The sequence below is a fragment of the Mesocricetus auratus genome, unplaced genomic scaffold (assembly GCF_017639785.1).
Source record: "Mesocricetus auratus isolate SY011 unplaced genomic scaffold, BCM_Maur_2.0 Super-Scaffold_6730, whole genome shotgun sequence".
Taxonomy (NCBI): Eukaryota; Metazoa; Chordata; class Mammalia; order Rodentia; family Cricetidae; genus Mesocricetus; species Mesocricetus auratus.
Genome location: NW_024429184.1, coordinates 12367421 through 12382970, shown reverse-complemented (window position 1 = coordinate 12382970; position 15550 = coordinate 12367421). Strand labels below are relative to the sequence as shown.

Below are 15550 nucleotides of genomic sequence, written 5' to 3'. Positions count from 1 at the left end.
ACTCCCTCACTTTCTTCCCCGAAACCATGAGTAGTCTAATCTCAGGAAAGACATTGGGCGGATCCCGACTGGCCTATGTCTTGTGAAACACCCCGTTAGCACTCCTCCGCATTGTTAAGGAGGTGTGCAAGGCAAAGAGGAGTGTAAGGTGATGTGACAGCTAACTGGAATACGGCATCGTGGAGCGGAGCTCCAGCAGAGGAAGGGCACGTGAGCTAAGAACCCATCCAAACGAAGAATGCACTATAGTTGAAGTCACATTCATCAGCTGTAGCAGACTGAATGTACTGTCATATAAGAAGTTAATGAGGGCGACTGGGCACGGGGTGCACCAGATCTCGTATTTGCCCTTTTCTGTAAATGTAAAACTGGTCTCAAATAAGGAGTGGAGGAAAGTTAACGAAGAGCAGTAAATTCTGTCAACTGTGTGGGCAACCAGAGCTCTCACTGTGAGAAGGAATGTAAAGTGGAATTGTCTGGCAGGCAGTTTGAAGAGTCCCTGGGATGTCAGACATGCAATCATCTTGCAACCAAAGGAAATAAAGCATATTTCCCCACAAGGACTTTATGGGAATGTCTGTAGAGGCTTTACCCAGAGTCATCACAAACTGGAAGCGTCCAGAACGTCCATCAGCTGCTGAGTGGGTCAGCACACCGTGTGAGTCCATACACTGGAATGTCATGAAAAAGAAGGCGCTACCCCGGCATGGCGGCTCCCAGGACTGCCTTGCAAAGAAGTGAAGTCTGACACGAAAGACCCCATCTGTCATCTGTTTCTGTGCGGTTCTGCTGCAGCGCGGCTGATCCAAGGTCGACAAGTCTGAGCCAGGCTGCATTCTGAGTGCCGGGGTCTGGGCTCTCAGCACTTCTTCAAGGGATGGGAACGTCCCGTATCTTGATGGAGTGTGACCCCGAAGTGAGCCGGCGATTTTGCCAAACACATCAAGGTGTACACGTGCAATCTCTCCATTATAACATATAAAAGGTACCCAGATTTTTTATTTTTTAATTCTTTTTTTTATTTAGGTTAGAAACAATCTTCTTTCACATGTCAATCCCAGCTCCCTCTCCCTCCCCTCCTCCCCCACCCTCCCCACCAGGTCCCCCAGCCCCCCACCCAATCTCCATTTCGATCCCCAAGGAGGGTGAGGCCCTCCATGGTGTCATTTCACCCAGGACAGGACCTAGTCCCTCCCCCAAGAGTCCAGGCTGAGAGAGCGTCCCATATTGTGACATGGGCACTCAAAGTCTATTTGGTACCCAGATCTTTAAAGACATGGTGGCTCACATACATAATCTAAGCACTTGGGAGACTGAGACAGGAAGATTACCAAGGGTTTAAAACCTGTCTGAGCTGCAGTACACACAGAGGTAAACTGTTGCAAACAAACCACGCCGGGATGAGTGGGGGTGGAGGAAACACGGCGAGGGGGCGGGGCTTGCTGATGCCTGGGTTTCTGATTCTAAGGCTTTCATTGCACAAGCAGCCGCAGACCAGGTGAACGACCACTGATGCAGGTATGTATAGGACAGTTGTGCCTTCGTTATTCCAGTGCAGGCAGCTGCTTCTCTTCCACGTGGATTTGCATTCCTGCTTCATGCTGGGATCAGCTGGATTCTAGAAGCTGGCCTTTAATCTCCTACTAACTTTGGGGAGCTGTGAAAGGGGAGAGCAGGGCACTCCCATGTGCTGAGCACAAGGTGGGTCCTGGGGAGCTTGGCCTTCTCTTTCTCCTCCTACGCTGACACGGGAGACATGCACTTTCCTTCTGGGTTGTCTTTCTCTCCTGAGGCTGACAGGAAGCCCATTAACATTTTTAGGACCCCCCCCCAAATGTTTTCTTAAAACTCTATCCAAGGCTAATAAAATGGTGCAGTCAAAACTGAGATGAGATAAATCCTAACAGCCTTTGTGTGGATTCTCTGTTCCTTTATTTATTTCAGAGCACATGGCCAAGGTGTCCGAGGGCTGTCGTGAACATCTAGAACTTTGACTTGGATCATCTCATCTAGGGTGCACGGATCAACAAACACACCCACTGACAGCCTCCCAGGGAATCTTCTAGGTCACCTAGCCCATCTTTCCTGCAGTCCTTGGCTGGCAGGAGCTTTCACAATCCAGCCCAGTGCTGGTCTGAGCAGTTCTGACCCAGAGTGTGAGCCGCAACTCCAGAATGCCAGACTGCCTTGGTTGCTTTCTCTCTACGGCCTTTTCTGCAGTGGGCCTCCATCTCTAATTGCTTTAAACAGTCAGTGTAGATTGTTTTTCTCATGGCTGGAGCAAGATACGTAAGAAAAGTCTAAAGGGAGAGGGGTTTCTTTGGGTTCGTGGTTCAGAGGGAATGCCTGTCATGGCTGGGAAGGCATGGAAACTGCAGTGGGTCTGTGGCTACAGCAGCTGGCCCCGGTAGCCCATCCCATGGTGATGACCAGGAAGCAGAGAGCTGAGAATGTAACACTCAAGGCTTTCTCTAGTGGCCCCTCCACTAGCCATGCCTCCTGCCCTAAAGGTTCCCCGAGTTCTCCAAGTAGCACTGCCAGCTGGGACCAGGTACTTAAATGGGGACATGACACACTCAAGCCAGAGCACACCCCTCCTGTGGTTTGGATTCCTTTGCACCTACTGGCTTATTTCTTCCTTTGCACTGACTCCAAGTCTGTTTACATGCAAGTCCAACACAATTCAGGTACCCCGTGGCATCTGGACACCTGCTCAGTGCCAATGTGGGAGGACAAGGATGGGTCAGCCTTGCCATGTCAGGTAGGAGCACAGCCACAAAGGTCTCCAGCACAAGGTGGTCGGCAAGCTACAGCAAGGAGAGGGAATGGTTCCTCCCACTCTACCTCTCCGCCAGCTTCCATGCTCTGAGCTTGTCCTGGTACATACAAGCTAAAAAGACAGTATCATTCTAGAACATTCTAGGGAAGGCTGCTCACCAAAGGCCAGATGAATGGGTGTCAGGCGACTAGGTCCCTGTGTGCAGATTTCTCAGAGAAAGATGTTGGTGGGCCCTGTGGGTCAGAGGCCCATTTTGGGACTAGTTAATTATAGCAGAAGAGACAGAGCCACCCGCTGTAAAGAGGTACACCGTGTGGCCTAAGAACGTGTAAGCTCTATAAAATGTGGATTTGGATGGAGACAATGATCACATGTGTTATGGATGGCACGCCCAAGATATACATGGGCATGTGGGAGCAACGCATGATGGTATTGTTTGAACTAAGCAACACAGTACGATCCCCACATCATGCGCTCACAACTTGGTACTATCTGGGAGGTCTGGACATCTTAAGAGATGGGATGTTAGCTGAAGAAAACGGGTCGTCACTGGGGGCTGGTTCTTGAGGGCTAGCTGGTCTCTGTCGGCTTCAGTCGCTCTGCATCCTGTCTGCATTGAGGTGAATTCTCCATGCCAGCGCCATGATGTGGAGCCAAGTGCCCTTGGACAGAGATCCTCTACAGCCATGAGCTAAGATAACTCTCTCCTCCCTGTCATCGTTCTCTAGGGCATGTTACTAGCATGGTGTAGGGGAGGAGAGGAATGCAGACATCGCAACAGCCTCAGAGTTGGTTTCAAATGCCAGTTTGCCACATCTAGACTTACCCGGGAAGAGGGTAAGTGCTGAGGAACTGTCTGCATCATGCTGGCCCTTGTGCCTGTCTCTTGAGGACTCATCTTGACTGGGTCCACTGTGGGTAGCGCCATTTCTTCAGGTCGAGCCCTGAACTGTCTAAAGAAAGCTGAGCGGCAATGAAAATAAGGAGGCAGACAGTGTGGGTGCGTTGGCTTCCATGCTCTTTGCTGTGAATTTGCGTGACCAGCTGTGCCAGCTTCTTGCCTCTGTGCCTTCCCTGCAATGGTGGATTGCAACCTGGAAGTGTAAACCCTTCCTTCCCTCGGTGGCATTTTGCCAGGCTGTTCTGTTACAGCAGCAGAAACGAGACTAAAACACAGGGTCAGAAGAGTGATTGGTGCGTGCGCCTCAGTTTGCTTTCCGTTACTGTGATGCGCAGCCTGATCAAGAGCAGCTTGGAGGACGAAGGATCTTCTTTCAGCTGACAAGTTACAGTTCATCATCAAGGGCAGCTCGGGCAGAGCTCAAGACAGGAACCTGGAGTCAGGAACTGAAGCAGAGACCAAGGGGAGCACGGCTCACTGGCTTACTTCTGGGCTGTCATTCAGCTTCCCTCCTCCCATCCATCTTCCGTCCCTGTCTCCCTGCCTCCCTGCCTCTCTCCCTGCCTCCCTCCTTCCTTCCTTTTTTAAGGATAAATCCTAAGCTTTATTTATTTTTTTGAGACAGGGTTTCTCTGTGTAACCCTGGCTGTCCTGGAACTCTCTCAGTAGACCAGGCTGGCCTCCACCTCACAGAGATCTGCTTAGTTTTATTTTAAAAGGCAAGAACGACAATCAGCTGCTGAACAACAGACTCAGAATGTGCCCTCACTTCCAGGCTTCATCTTCCTCACCCGGCGACTCTGGAACTGCTCCTTCTGCACTTTCCAGGGCTTTGGGCAGTCTCTCGATGACTTGTTTGGAACCCTCCTCGGGTAAGCAGGTCAGGTGAGACACCCCACGCAGAATGATCTAGAAGCAGGAGCAAGGAAGATCTGCTCATTGCTGGTGGACGGGGAAGACCCGGAGGCGCTCGACTCAGTTCTCCTCCAGCTTGTCTGCAGGAGGCCTGCTGGGCTTCCAGTATCTTCTCGGGCTTCCAGTGTCTTCTCCGTCTCCCATTGTCAGCAATAGCGAAGTAGTTGAGAAGGTTGAAGTGACCCTTGTTGGAGCAAGAGGAGTTCTGGTCCTGGTTCCAAGCCACTCCCACTTGGTGGTGTGGGCGTGGCCTGTGCAGATGTTTTGGGACTGCAGGTGCCCCAGCTGCCTGTGGATGGCGTACCAGTCTCTCATCTTTCTGCTCTGCACTAGGCTTCCAGATCAGGAGCTTCTGCTCTCGGTGCTCAAGAGGGAGAGACGCTGCCACCACAAGGAACCTCCACTCATGCATGCGCAGGAGAAAGATCCAGCTATGCTCCTTATACAGCGGGGTCCACCTGCCTAGGGTTCCAAGGTTTCTGCTTGTGAATGGCAACGCTGAGCTTCATCTCAGGCTGCCACATTGCTTCCCTGAATTTCCTCAAGTCTCCTGGGACTTCATTCATCCATGTACTTATAATAAAGCTCCTTCCAGGGGCCTGGTGTATGATACAAGACCCCGACCTGGCATGATGTGAGGCCCCAGGTCATACAGTTAGTCACACAGACTTACCTGGAGACTGACCAGAAGTACAGGGACAGTTTCTGCCACACAAGGACATGATGTTTCACTGGACAGGGGAGACCCATGTTCAGCCAAGTGTGAGCATCCTGGTATGGGATGACCCTGGAGTGACCAGGGCTGTAAATAGATATGGGAGATGAGAGCGAAGAGAACTCAGAACATTTGGAGAGGGGAAGGCTCCCAGAGAAGCTGGGATTCCAGGGAGACACCTGAGGCTGCAAAGAGAGAAAGGACAGGCATCAAAACAGGTTTAGAGCTGTGTTAACCTTATCTGCTGAGCATCGCACATGGTCCTCTGCTTCTCTGTCCCCACTAGGCCTTCCTCTGCTCCAGGCCACCAGATCGACACTGTCAGTAATTTTTTAAGTTGTAAAATACTTCAGAGAGTAAACCATGGCAAACAGTGCCAGAGTCACCCAAATGTCCACCATTCTGGGTCAGTGATATCCCAATTCACAAGATGCACTTCCGGTGTCAGTCTTCTTGTAGGACAGGAGTTTGGGGGATGAAACCTAGGGCCACATTATTGTTAGGCAAATGCTCTTCTACTGCACTGTAGACACAGACACACCTTTAAAATGTGTGTGTGTGTGTGTGTGTTTGTGTGTGTGTGTGTGCAGGTACCCCTGGAACTCAGAAGATGGTGTTAAATCCCTTGGAGCTGTAGTTACAGGTGGTTGAGAGCCCCAAGTGTGCATGCTAGTTAGCAACCAAACTTGGGTCCTCTGGAAAAGCAACAAGTGCTCTTACCCACTGAGTCATCTTTCCAGCTCCTTCACAGGCCTTTTATAAGCAAATAAAAAATGAGCTTATCATGGGTGTGGGGTGGAGGATGATGTGTTTGTGTGTACAGATATGCTCACGTCTGTGTGCGTGTGTGTGTGTGTGTGTGTGTGTGTGTGTGTGTATGCGTGTGTGTGTGTGTAGGGGCCCAGGGATCAATCTAAACTGTCAATCACTCTTCATCTTATTTCAAGACAGGGTCCCTCCTTGAACTTAGAGCTCAGCATTTCTGTAGACAGACTTTCTGTCCCACAGCCATTTAGTTCCAAATGAACACACAGAGGCTTATATTGATTATAAACTCTTTGTCCAGTAGCTCAGGCTTCTTATTGACTAACTCTCTCTTAATTATTAACCCATTTCTATTAAACTATGTATTACCACAAGGCTGTGACTTCCCCGTAATGCTCCAGCATGTTACTCCTTTGGTGGCTACATGGCACCTCCCTGGCAACTCACGCTCTGAGTCCTCTTCCCAGCATTCTCCGATTCTGGCAGCCCCACCTGTACTCCCTGCTTAGCTACCTCCTGCCTGTCCATTGGCCGAAACAGGGGTCTACTGTCTGCCCTCCCCACCTCAGCACTGAGGTCATAGATGTGTATACACCAGGCCTGGCTCTTACGTGGCTGTTGGGAACCTGAGTGTCTGTCCTCATGAGCCATTGTGCACTTTATCATCTGAGCCTCTTTCATTTTGAGACAAGTTCCCATAGAGTTTTCCAGAATGGCCTTGAACTCACTATATTCCAGATGGACTTTGAACTTGCCATCCTCCTGTCTCAGTCTCCCAAGTACCCGGGACTACGGGCTTGCACACCAGGCCCTGATTCTCTCTGTTTTCTACAGAAATAGGACGCCACGATTTCAGCTGAATTCCTGTGCATCTGTGAATCCTTTCTCCCCAGAGTGACCATTTATGGTAGAGTCAGCCTGAGCTATCCCCACATAGGGCTTTCTGCCCATGCTACCTCCATAGCCCACATGTGGCATTGCCTGGATTTTAATTGCTATATCAAGACCCACCAGGTTCATATCTTTTCGCAACTTGGCTTTTCTCCTTCCTGCTCATTTTGCTCTTAAGCCTTCTCCTTGTGGATATGGGGAGCTCCATGTCTTGCATTTGTCTGCTCCAGAGTTTCCCGTCTCAGAATGGATCAAATAGTACACTCTGCTCCCCTGTGGATGCCTGCCTGTTTTTCCCTTTCCTCCACAGCAAACAGAGTTTCAGCAAATGTCTTCAGCAAATGTCTCTCTGTGTGTATGTCTGTGTCTGTGTCTGTGTGTGTGTTTGCGTATATGTCTGTGTGTGTGTTTGCATGTGTGTGTGTGTGTCTATGTGTGTTTGTGCGTGTGTGTGTGTGTCTGTGTATGTTTGCATGTGTGTGTCTGTGTGTGTGTGGTTGTATGTAGCTATTCCTGGGTGTGCACAGGACAGTTTGATATAAGGCCGTGATCCCTTGGTCTCCAAAGCAGTGGATGGAGACTTGGTTGTCACATGATGGAGGGAACCAAGTGGCATCTTAACCCACTCGATCCCCTCTGTAGGCTCTGCACAGCAGAGAACTCCACAGAGGGTTGGCCTGGCCTTCTCAGAGCCGTCACACAAAGGTCACTGGAATTGTCCTCACTTTGGACACTTTGTGGTCTTCCTCGTGTCCATTTGTTCGCTCCAGGTGACGTCAGTTGGAGCATCTGGTGGGCTGACTCAGGTGTCCAGAGGGAAAGAGTTCAGCCTCTTGATGGCAGCAGAAAGTAGCTGGCTCTCACAAGGGACCCTGTGAACTGAGCTCAGAGGTCACCAGGCTGCCCAGGTCCGCCTATGGAAAGGGCCAGCAAGCACAAGGGACTACAGGGAATTTGATCAACACCATCAGCTGCAAACTCCCACAAAACAAACAGGGCTTGATCCAGAGGTCTGAATAATAGCCCCTCCACCAGATGGCTTGCAGGAGCCTTGCCAGAGATAGAGGAAAAAAAAACTATCTCCTCTGCCCTGAATTTCTTCTTTGTTCTAGACCTGGCTCTTCCAGGATGTCAGTGGGGGTGCCCCCACCTCCTGTGGGCCAGTCATCCAGATAGCCTCTTGTGTTCGGGGAGATTAAGGCACTTTCCCCACATTGGGATTTGGGGACATGGAACTGGACAAAGAAGAGGCTCCCTTGTCCCAGCATGATTCACACACAAGCTGAAGAGATCACACAGCTGTCTACATCTGGGCCTGGAATGCTGGGACAAGGACGTTCCCAACGGGCCTCAGACCCTTTGGTCTAGAACAGGAAGTCAGAAGCAAGGCCACCCTGCATGAGGGCAGACCCTTATTCCGCCTCAGCTCTTTCCCTTGGGTTTGATCTACTGGAACCCAATGACACCTTGTTGTCGTGTTAAACCGAGGCTGTGCCTGTGGCAGAAACAGCCAGTATTTAGCCTCCTCACCGCTCCAAGGAGAGCAATGTTGTAAGATCAGGACCATGGGATTGCTATATCCCATGGACAACTTATTTGACCTCTGTGAGCCTCAGATTCTACTTGACTGTGCTTCAGTGAGAAAGACAGATTGCATTTTCAGTGCATGTAGCCCAGTATCTGGCTGCAGTAGACAGCATAAACATTGGTTTCCTCTGTCCAGCCTCCTGGCCCAAAGCCTTTGTTACCAAGAATCCCTCCTTTTCCATAAAGGCCTTCAATGATCCATGAGCTAATCTCTGCTGTTGGCTACACTTCCAGGTACATTTCTTTCCTGTTTTCCCCGAGTAGATCCCTGTATCTACAAAGTTTTAGCTACTCAGCTCGACAGTATGCAGTTGGACTTGCTAAGTGACTGCAGAGTCTGTTTGGAAGCCGATAATGCAGGGTGTGATTACAGCAAAGTTGCATCAGGCGCCTCTGGCTGGCCAGCTGGCTTTCAGAACTTTGCTTTCCTTCTAAGACGAAAAGCCACTTTCAGAAAGACTTTACAACCTATTAGCCTGTGTAAGCTTGTTGGGATGGGCTGGGGTTTGCAGCACTAAGGACTCCTCAGTGTGAGCCTCTTATCCAGTTTATTTTCATCCTAGCTGATTGCCAGGTCTCCATCCATCCGGGCCTTCTTTAGGAACTCAGTGCTCACCTTCACCTTCTAGAATGTTGGCCTCACTCCTGCAGAGGGGCAGATGAAGATGAGTTACACAGCCACACTCCACTGCACCTGCCCATTCCCTTGGCCCAAGCAGAGACCCAATGCTCAGGTGGAGAACAGACAGAAACGCACATGAGCAGTGCCGGCCTCAGCTGCAAGGCTCAATATCTCGATGAGAACGGAGGAAACACTGCGGCAAATAGAACTTTGGAATCTTCCACCCTGACGTTCACCAACAAGAGTTTCCCAGATGGCTGAAAACAGAAGATGCCCTGACATTTGCATGGAGCGACTCCTTGCCTCTCCCTGCAGTCTGCTTCAGTGGGCCCCAGCCGCCAGGGTGCCAGGGGCATGCTTCACAATGTGTGGATCTAAACGGTTTGAGAGAGCTTTGAACATTTGTCGCTATGCCTTATGTGTGCGCAGGTTAGCACCAAATCTACTTCAGGGGTGACTGCTATATTTAAAGAGGATTTTTGTTTTGCTTTGGATTTCAAACATTTAATTTTCCTTCTTTAGCTTTTAAAAGATTTCAAGCGTCTTATTTATTTTTAAGATTTTTTTGTCTTTAGTTTTGTGTCTCTGTGTAGGTATGTGCCCTTGGAAGCCGGAAGAGGGTGGCAGCTCCCCGGCAGCTGGGATTGCAGGCAGCTGTGAGGCGGTGACTTGGGTTCTAGGAACTGAACAGGGTTCTCTGCAGGAGAAGCTCGCAGCCTTCACTGCTGGGCCATCACTCCAGTCCCATGGCTGCTATATTTAATTGATTACAGTTGATCGTTCCAATGGTTTTCCACCTCATTCTCTTTGCTTTTCAATTCCAGCCTGAGAGGCCACTACACCTCTGAATCCAATTGCAATGAATATTTGATTTTTAATGTGGACTGGTAATTATGAAAATACTGGTTATTTGCCATAAAACTATAATAACAGAGTGGTGTGTGTGTGTGTGTGTGTGTGTGTGTGTGTGTGTGTGTGTGTACACGTGCACATGTGTACACGCATGTCATTTCCAGGCATTCAGATGTCATTCCCAGGCATGCGGTCACCTTCTTTGAACAGGCTCTCCCATTGGCTGGGAGATCACCAACTAGACTACATCAGCTATCCATTAAGCCTAAAGGATCCTCTTGTCTCTGCCTCTACAATGTGGGATTATAGGCTACCGCACTGGCTTTTTTATGTGGCATCTGAGGATCAAACTTAGGTCCTCATTCTTGCAAGGCAAGGACTTTGTAGACTGAGCTAGATCCCATCTCAGTATAATAACCTGTCTCATTAAGACAGACTCTAAGACCATCTTGCACATACCTTTTCTTACTTAGTTCTCCCTACACCCCACAGCTATTAACAGATCATCCGTGTTGTTCAGAGATGCTAATTGTCCAAGGACACAGCATGCAAATATCAAAGCCAGGGTTTCGAACCTATTTCTTCCTGGCATCAAATGTGGTAGCTTTTCCTTTGTCCCAGGGTGACCAGATTTGGACAAAGAGATCCTGTTTGGAAAGTGAGTTCAAGGGCACTGAACTCTGCTCTGGAAATCTGTGAAAACTCAAGAGAGAAGAAGAGGCTTAGGCCCCAGAGGCTGCTCTCCCTGCCGTCCTCCCTGCCAGCCAGGACGTGGAGCTCGCTGAGTCTGGCTCTCATAGGGCTCATAGGGATGACTTTGGGCATGCATTTGAGGAGCTACATGGCCAGAAGTTTGGGTTGATGAGACCTTTATCCATGGACAAACATTCCCCCAGGTAACTCCCAGTAGTTGACCAGTATCATAGCCTACCCCAATTTGGCCATGAGATTCCCATTAGTGTGCAGAATGAGGTATGTATTGTGAGGTATATATTCACATGTGAACTGCTTGTGTGAGGGTGTAATGTGTACAAGCTGTAAGTTGTAAGATTTTCTATGCGGATCTATGCTTGCTTAGCCTTTCCTGTTATAAGATCACCAGATAAATTACAGGTTGCTCAATCATATTTGAATTTTAATTGAATAGTGATCTGCTTTTTGGTGTAAGTGGGCTAAAAAAAGAAATAAAAGAAAGGATATGACTGGCCCTGGGTTTTGGCAACAGATGAAAAGCAGAAATGAAAAGGTAAGGTGGAAGAGACAGCTTCTTGTAGATACGTGGGAAAGCATAGCCAGAGGCAGGGGCATCTGGGAGAGTCCAGAGTGGGCGTGACCAGACTGAGCTGAGCCATGTGAGGAGAGGTGGGAGTGAGAAGGGAGGGGAAAGGTCCAAAGGAGAACAGACGAAGAAGACCAGGTAGGCAAAATGGCTGGATTATATAGGGAAGGGCACCCAACCCCTAGGCTGGAGATGTTTAGTGTAGGGGGCGGGTTATGCCAACCAGGAGGGACCTGTAACAGGCATGGACCGAGGGATGCTGGGAGAACCTGCTGGCAGTGTCTTTGATATGTTAAATAGGCATCTCAGCCATTTGTCCCAGGTTTGAGACCTAACAGTAGGTATGTCTAGAGTTTCATATGGGGCATCCTTATGCCAAAGAAAAGTATAATTTAGAAGGCAATGTAACCAGTGTCTGTTTTGTTTTCTGGAGCTGACAGGCAGATCCACATGCAGGATTGTCAACGTCACCATGAGTGTTTACATTTGTCTAAGTGTCTCTGTGTGTGTGTCCAGGAGTTTGTGTGCTCATGTACCTGGCTGATAAGGTGACAGCAGAGAGAGCCAACAGCACCACCATTCTGAGCTCATCCCTGTCAGGCCAGCTTCTTGGAGTAAAAGGGAAGCAATGGGCCGTGACACCAGGCCAGGGAACCAGGACTTTGCCCAGCACTCTACATGGCATGTAGCTGACATTCTGTGGTGTTTATGGCATAAATGCACATGTGTATGTATGAACGAGAGATGGGGACAGGAGGAGGAGAGGGGAGGAACTGCAGGGGGAGAGGCCTAGGGATGAGGCTGGCCTCAGCTATTTGGGGAACCCTTGGGTTTGAGGTGACACAGGACTTTAGGGGGAGCGTCCAGCAGGCCGTGGCGCTGGGCCAGCTCAGGCTAGAAGTCAAGGCTGGAGAGAGAGATCCAGGGGTGTGAGTGGGACAGAAGGAAAGACAGAAGCCCCAGCGGAGGCAACACTCAGACCATGAGGAGACAAGGGGTTAGCAGGGCAGTGGCCAGCAGGGGAGGAGGCCTAGACACAGCAGCATTGGGGAAACTGGAAGAGAGAATCTGAGGTCTCAGGGCTGCTGGATGAGTGCCCACATGCCTGGTAGCCCTGAAGGGACCAGACGAGGGGTTGTTCAGAGCAATGAGAAGGTGTTGGCCAGTTGGGTCCGGCTGAGCCTTGGGTCTGTGGACTCCCAACTGTGCAGTGTGGATCACAGGAGACAGGCAGTGGCGGTGGGGATGAGGATGCTCAGAGACACAGGTTCACAAGTGGAATTAAAGCATTAAATATTCTGCCAGGTGGGACAGCTGTATAGGGGCTGCCAGCGTCTATACCACGCCCAGACACAGCTCTGTGTTGAAACAGCATCGGTCTAAAGAGAGGCCGAGCACAGTGCCAGGTATATATTAGGTGCTTTATAATCATGTTTCCAGCTTTTGTTCAGGGTGTAAAGGTACCTCAGAAGTCTCTAGGAAATTCCTCCCCGAGCACAGTTTTTCTGTTCAGGGAGTCAGATTTTTCTCTTTGTTTCAAAGACCTGTCCTTTCTGCCATTAAATTCCTGGGAATTTCAAAGGCACCGGCCCAACAGCTTGCTGTAGTTCAGGGGACAGCAGAGCTTGAGTGAACAATGGCGATCCCAGGGGGCAGCTCTGGTCAGGGTCACCCCTGCTAGCCTCCCCTTCCTTCCGATGTGGCCTGGTCATCTGCTGGGAGCCCCGGGCTCTTCGTGGGGCTGGCTCACAGTGTGTGCTGTGTAAATGTTTGTCCTGATTATTTTTGTTATTGCTGTCCCTGGGCCTGGTGTTTCCTGAAGTTGAATCATTTCAGTGATTCTAAAGTGTAGTTTATTTTAGTTAATCCAAGCCTCAGGCTGGCACCTCAGTGGCCCTGGGTTCCCAAGGCAGGGAAGATTAATTCCAACACAATCTCCTTCCGGTTCTTTGAAACCCTCACGGTGCAGGGGAAGGGGGCCTTCAGGAGCTCACTTGGTTTAGATAAGCATTTGGCCTGTGGGTACACAGTCATCAGGCACCTCCCAAGGCTCTGAGCATCAGGAGTCTGGATATCAAGATGGTCACTGACTTAGATACCCCGTTGTTGCTCCCTAAATCTCACGCAGGCCAGGCTCTGACCCTGTTTGGTTCACTGCTGCAAACTCATTGCTGGAACTCTCTATGTCACATAGTGAAGGCTCAGGACACACTTGGTGACTGAATGATGCCAGAGTCAGACACAATCCTGGCTGTTCACAACCAAGTGGTCCAGAATGCTCTCATTCGTTCCCATTTCCCAGCATGCAGCTGAAATGCACACCAGACCAATGTGACTGCCTAGGAGCTTGACAGCCACTCCTCACTGGTCACAGGAGCCCGGCAGGAGGGGTGACATTCCTCTGGGAATACAGCGACTGTGCTTTGGGTGAGGTGGCATGTCATGCGGTTGGGAAGAGTTAGGAGAGACACAGATGAGACGCGTCTGAGCGCTGGGAAGCCTGGCTGTGCCGACCACTGGAGTCAGCGCCATCAGGGTGGGCAAGGTATCTGCCTCATCCACTGTGTATACTGCTTGGCATCGAGCACAGGGTGACGAGCTGTGGAGTGGGGGCCTGGGAAGGTACCTCCGTTGGTAGTGTTTGCTTAGCGTGTGCAAAGCCCTGGACATGACACTCAGCACCATGTAACCTAGGCAGGTGGTTGCATGTCCAGATTCTCCGCAACCAGAAGGTGATGTAGGAGGAGTGGAAGGCCAAAGGCATCCTCAGGGAGGCCAGCCTGCAGCATACGAATAGACGATGTCTCCAAAAAGGAAAAGAAAAAATTAGAGAACCAAGAAGAGATGGCTTGAGAATAGAAAGAAAAGGCAGGATCTAAAAAACTGTTGGGTGGGTTGCTTAGCAACCTTCCTGGGTTCATTGCCTCCCTCCACCCCAACCTTGCCCCTCCCTCACCTCTATATCACTCTACTGAATGAACCTATAGTTTGGGCTGGGCTGGGCCGCCTCTTAGTGATGGGATGTCCTTCCTACTAGAGGAGCAGACAGCCTTAGGGTAGCAATACAGGCAGAAAGGTGGCAGGAAAAGGCCGTGAACTTGGAGTCAGAAGATACAGGCTGACCCGTCACTGTCCTGCCAAGCAGTCATTACTACAAGTATGGAGTCTGATGTCCGACCAAACTGTCTTTGACCTCTGTGCACCTCCACGCCACGCCTGCAGAATGAGGCTATCACTGGACCTCCCTCTCACGGTTCTCACAAAGTACGGAAGTCAGATACCTTGTCTTGCTTGGCAAATCGTACGTGCCCAGTGAAAGCCAGCTGCAGATTGTGGTGTGGTCATCTTTCTGTCTCTCTGTTTCTTTGTCTGTGGAGTGGGAGTAAGAATCCTTGCCTGGGTGCTGGAGAGGCAGAAACAGATGAGGCACGGGACAGTGGCAGAAGGGAGGGGTTCTATCCACCAGTGTGGTTGGTCTTTTGCTCCCGGAGACTCCACCAGACCCCACCCACATCCCTCACCCACCTAAACCTCGAGTTCTCTCCTCCTTGGCTTTGAGATGTGTTTGTTTGTGTCAGACAGGCCAGTGAAGAAAGGATGTGGCGAAGAAAGAAACGGACAAGGCTTTCTCCAGGTGCTTCGGGGTGCTGGGGCCTCTGACTCTGACCCATTTGCCAAACAGCTAGCCCAGCCTTTGAAATAACCACTTCCTGTCCTCTTGGAATGCTCAGCATCAGAGACACAGGAAGGGCACTGAGGTTCGGTTCTGGAGACTGAGAGCTGGCATTACCAGCTTCCCTCTGATGCTGCCTCTTCTGCATGCTCTGGCCCTGGGCGGCAGGCCTCACTCGCTGCCGCGGCCCCGCCTGTGGTCTACCTTGGACTCACCGCAGAGCCAGCTGCCTCTGACCGTGCCGGCTTCTTTCAAGAGGCTTGGCTGGCTTTCAGCACAGCTGAGATGTCCCAGGACCTAGAGCGTCCGGCACAAGAAGCTTTAAGACACCATGCTTCCCTGCCACCACCACTCCCCCCACCCACAGCCAGAGCACCTCCGGGCAGGGGGATTCTTGAACTATCTCCAGTTCTTTCAAAGGACTAAAAGAAGCGTATATGGCTCCCATGTGGAGTCACAGGCCCCTGTGGCCTCAGACATTTCTGTTTTTCCCAGGGTGGGGTCACTGGCAACAACAGACTTTCTCATTGAGCCAGATCTCCACACCAATGTCAGCTCGTTGATCTTGGGT

General features: G+C 50.5%; 1 pseudogene; it reads right to left on the bottom strand.

The window, feature by feature from the left end:
* Window positions 1-4655: 4655 nt before the first annotated feature.
* Window positions 4656-4910, bottom strand: LOC101840120 (annotated as a pseudogene).
* Window positions 4911-15550: the final 10640 nt, after the last annotated feature.